The sequence below is a fragment of the Papilio xuthus genome, unplaced genomic scaffold, assembly GCF_000836235.2.
Source record: "Papilio xuthus unplaced genomic scaffold, Pxut_1.1 DF827756.1, whole genome shotgun sequence".
Classification (NCBI taxonomy): Eukaryota; Metazoa; Arthropoda; class Insecta; order Lepidoptera; family Papilionidae; genus Papilio; species Papilio xuthus.
In genome coordinates, this window is record NW_013530893.1 from 3,707,112 (window position 1) to 3,712,657 (window position 5,546).

The following is a 5,546-nucleotide window of genomic DNA, read 5'->3' on the forward strand; positions in this document are numbered from 1 at the left end:
ATGGTGACAAACGAGTAAGTGGCCATCTTGATTCACCTAAATATCTTTATCTTACTTCTTACTAATATTATAAATGAGAACGACTGAACGGATCTCGATGAAATTTGGCATTCATACACAACATAGTTTGGAAGAACACATACATAAGCTACTATGTTTATTTTTTAATTCCGCGCGGACGGAGTCGCGGGTGACAGCTAGTAGCCAATAAAGTCCCAGGTTTTCGAAATTTATTTTACTTTTATTTGATTTTTTTCAACAATCCATCGCTAATAGTCTATTGAAAAGTGACGTCTATAGAATCAAAAATGAGCGCGCAAAATCAAATAGTTATTTAAGCCTGATTTTTAAGGTTAAAATTACAAATTGAGTTTACAATAAAGCGTTTATTAGGTGAAAATTACATCTGTATAACGCTATTGGATTCTGACGCGGAATCTATTTTTTTACATCAAACTTTGGGTGTGTTTTAAATCGATTTCTTTACTATTGGGCCGATCGAATCTATTCAATCGGTAGACCGATCGGTCCAACGGGAAACTTAACACTTTAGGGAATCTGAGACATATGCCTATATCAATTTATTAGAATTTGGTTTTTTAAATACTGTTAAATACAAAATTCTCGTGTCACAATGTTAGTTACCATCCTCTGAAACAACTTGACCGATTTTTATGAAACTTCATATGCATATTCATTGGGTCAACTATTATATATTTTTAAACCCTCGCGAACGGATTCGCGGGCGACAGCTTGTTAAATATAAATTGCACTACAAAATGTCTGTTTAAATTGCGTTAGCTAACAGATGTTACTGCTTACATCTAAAGTAACAAAAACTATGTTAATGCAAAACTAACGTAGCCCGACAATTTCAGTTCCATTAGTAGAACCCACGCGGTCACAACTTAACGATACTTAACTTAACTAAGTTAAACTAACTTTCAACTTCCGGTGTTTATAACATAAAGTTATCGCTTTCATGATACAATTAGACCCTTTGTACAAGGCGATGTAAACCGAAACCTAACGATTTCCATGTAATCGCCAAAGCCTAGCCAATTGCAATCTATTTGTTAACGTCGTCGCTAAAGTCGCCGTGATTTTTCAAGATGGCGATGCAAATACAGTTGATATGTAGTCGCTTCTCAAGTCGCGTGCTAAGCCAGTCAATACACCTTTTTTAACGTGGGCAAATGCCTAACGCATACCCACCTTACTGGGACAAAGGGTTTGTCAGGCTTGTACCGACTAAAACCCCACGGCGGTCGCCACCAAGTCAGTCGATATACCTAGGTACCTGTTTGTTAAGCGAGAACAGTCATTACGATTTTCAAGATGGCTGAGCAAATATGTTTGACATGTAGTCGCTTTGTACTGACCGAATAGAAGACGTGCGATCACGATTCAACGGAGTGGAGCGTGAGCAATGCGATACTTGCGATACAATATTAGTTTCGAATTACATTGCCTTGTGTACGATGGGCTGACGATGTAAGATTGCAAATTGAGTATAGGTTTATCTTAGGAGTTGAATTGTTAATCATCACACCATCATCCATCACAATGTTATCTTGATGAGCATAAGAGTACTAATAGTAACTCAAAATACTTTAAAGTAATTCAGTAGTACTAAGTTTGGGTTTCTGAGACTAAAATCCCCATTTAAAACATATTGGTATCTCTGTTTTGTCAAAGATGAAAGACAGGGATGACGATATATTGTATCTATATATGTATATAAAAATCAATCGCTGTTCGTTAGTCTCGCTAAAACTCGAAAACGGCTGAACAGATTTATCTTATCTTGGTCTTATAATTCCGAGCGGACGGAGCCGTGGGCGACAACTAGTACTATATAAGCTTTATCTACAAATGATATAGTAGGTTTTTATCTAATAAGGATATGTATATAACAATCCAATTCAACTTTTCAAATTAATATTCCATTTAACTAGAATTGTTTCGTTACAATAGTTACTGAGCGGTTCAATTTTCGAATGTTTAAAATAAAGTTTTTCAATTTAGTACAAAGCGATAATGGTTGTAAATTATTTGTCGAATAATGTCTTTTGTTTGATATTTTACTGCTTTATTTTCATGATTTTATCGTGTATACGTACTACCTGTCACCGAATTCATCCACGCGGAATTAAAAACAAACTTAAATAGTAGACTATGTATTCTTCCAGACTATGTTTCTATATCTATGTCAAATTTCAACGATATCCATGAAGCCGTTCTGGATATACTAACAAACATCCATCCATGTATACATTCGCATTTATAATGTTAGTAAGTTTACTAGTTCTTTCTTATTTCAACAAAAAGTGCTCATCAAAAATAACAATACGAACACCAGACTTATCTTTAATATTTTTCGTGCACGAAATCTCAATTTTCAAGTTTCCAAACTATTGTTCATTGCCATGACCTGGAAATGCATTCAAAGTTTTCCGAGATTATTTCTTCTTATATACGAGAAACATTATTTTTTATTTTTAAAATTAAGTTTTTAATTTTATTATATTTTTTTTATAACAAGAGGCAAGGCAAGGGAACATACAGCCATAGGAATTATCCGAATTACGAAGAGACTACTGCCCATAGACATCCGCATTGCAGATCCGTTCCCTTCCTATAATCGACAGAGGAGAGGACGCACAGAAAGATAATATTATCCTTTCTAAACTGATATATAAACACGGCTAAACACTCACGTATATACGTCCGGTGGCGGCACCGACTAGTTTCGAGCCCATCGGGGGCACTCCAGAGTGAGCGACGGGCCGCGTCCGCGAAATAATACCAGTGCCACTCTTCCTGATGGGCCCCCGATGGGCTCGAAACTAGTCGGTGCCGCCACCGGACGTATATACGTGAGTGTTTAGCCGTGTTTATATATCAGTTTAGTATAATGTCTCACGAAAGTTTGAATAATTTAATTATCCTTTCTGTAAATCAAAGTATCAATTAAAAAAAATCCTGAAACAAAATGTTAAGTAAGCCATATTCCAGCTGATAAAAACACGTTAATACGCCATTTTATATTGAAAAATCTAAAATTAAAATATAATAACAAAGTATAAAATCATCTTTAAAGTTTTTACTAATTACTATGACAGTCCTGATGAAGCGGAACGACAAAGATTCAGCGGCACTCAGAAATCCGCAGCGATACTTCACACTGTGGCACGAAGAGTGTTCTCGACCTATTTAATGAACCGAACCTACGATTAGTAGGAAAAAAGTACAACTTTTATCTATATTTAATCTAGGTCTCATTAGTACTTGACATCAGGTGGATCTGATTTTGTATATTGTGCTTTTTTAGTTGAAAAATCTAGATATTTTAACCAATTGATCCGTTATTGACGTATGCTTTAGAAACATGTAGCCAGACAGACGAAACAAATAATTTCGTAAGTTTTTTTAATCTTTAAAACATTACTAATCTAAACATAATTATCATTCCTTGTTACTATGCGGGGTCTGCATATATACTTCTCTTCCATACATGTCTATCAGACATGATGGATGATGATGATGTGTGTTTGATAGAGATGTATGGAGGAGTAGTACATGCTGTGCCGACCCTTGATAGGGATAAGGGCAGGTTGGTGATGATGATTCCATACATGTCTATCAGCCGTCATATCTGAATTTATTCCTCTATTGCATATTCTCTTTCACAGAATACATGCTTTATTTGGTCTCCCTTAACCTTTATATTGATTCAAATTCAATCTCATTATTAATTTTCACAAAAATTAACTAATGTAGAGATAGCAAAAGCAATCATGTCTGACTAATATAAATGCGAATGTTTAGATGGATGGATGTTTGTTTGAAGGTATCTTATCAAAAATTTAGCACAGATATAGAACATAGTCTGGATGAACACATAGGCTACTAATGAAATTTTTTTAATTCCGTGCAGAGTCGCGTGCGACTGTTAGTATTATTAAATTTTTATTTTATATTTGATAATGAATATCTACATTCCAATAGTTGAAAACAATCTGATATCAAATAGAAATATACAATTTGTTCCAATTCGGTTTTAGTTTTGGACTTGTTCCAGTGAAATTTTTCGTTGTTGAGTTGTGTAATATTAAATAATTTTCATTGGAACAAAAGGTGTATCTCGTTGTGTGAGTTTTCATATTGTGTATATTTTCTTTGCGTACAGTTTTGTTTGATCATTAAAAAGTATTATAATACTAAAGTACTCGAATTATAAATAAATAGGAGTAATTAAATATTTACAATGTAATATTTCTTTGCTAAATATTATTTCGTAAATATTGTATTTCATTCATTATATCGTCTTTTGTTTTGTCTTTACAAAATATAATATCTATTCCCTTTTTAATTGTGTTTTATTATATTTTATTTATAAAGCCACGTAAATATTGTGGCCTGTTTCACTATGTTCAAGTTATATATAACATATAACAGTACCTGTCGAAATAGGTTGAATTTGAAGTTACGCGTCCATTGGACCGGTCCGGACGCACCGCACGCACGTCCGCGCGTGGATGATGCACGGCCGCGTCCATCATCCACGCCGCCCGCATCGCATCAAGACAAAGCAAGTACGCCAATGGACGTGTACCTTTACAACTTATTTATTAGAGGTTGTAAAACGCCAACGATTTTATTTGAGACTAGCTGTCGCCCGTGACTCCGTCCGCGTGGAATGAAAAAAATCTAATTTGTTCCCGGCACTTATTCAAATTTTTCTCACCTTTTAAACCTTCCAATGTTCATGGAGGCCTAAACCAGGATAAGTTAAAACCGTTCAGCTGTTCCCGAGTTCTAGCGGGATTAAAGAACAGCATTTGTTTTTTATATATAAGTTCCAAATAGCTTATTCAAGACTTACTTGGTCATAAAACAGGCCTTTAATCTATTTAATTTACATGATTAAAATAGTAAATGTCTCATTATGTAAGCAAGGCTAGAGCCTAAAGCTTCATTTATGTAACAAAGTGATAATATACAAACAAAGCTTATAAATGTTTTGCGCAGCGTAACAAATTAACTAAGGCTTACGAGGATTTTCCTCATTAATTATTTAAGTATATCGAAGACGATAATTTATGTTAATACTATGTTATATTGCGTTTCAAATATATTTTAAGTACGTATTTATAGTATTTTGACTATAGAGAAGAGTGTCGATAGCTCAAGAGTTAAACACTTGACTTGTAATCTACAGGTCCCAGGTTCGTATCCCATCATATACCAATGTGTTTATCGATTTTTGGTTTAAATATGTACATTTATCCGACATTCTTAAGGTGAAGGAAAACATCGTGATGCTGCACATATATGCGAAAGTTCAAGGACATGTGTGAAGTTACCGCACTGGGTTAGCGTGGTTGACTATGCCTAGTGTTGTATGGAGTTGTGTGTTCTTTACTAAAGGTGCGGTCGAAACTAACCGCTAGGAAACGTAGTAAAATTTACTACTACAGGAAATGTTTTAAGAAAAATAAAGTCATTATCATATAATTTTATTATAAATAGAAATTGTAACA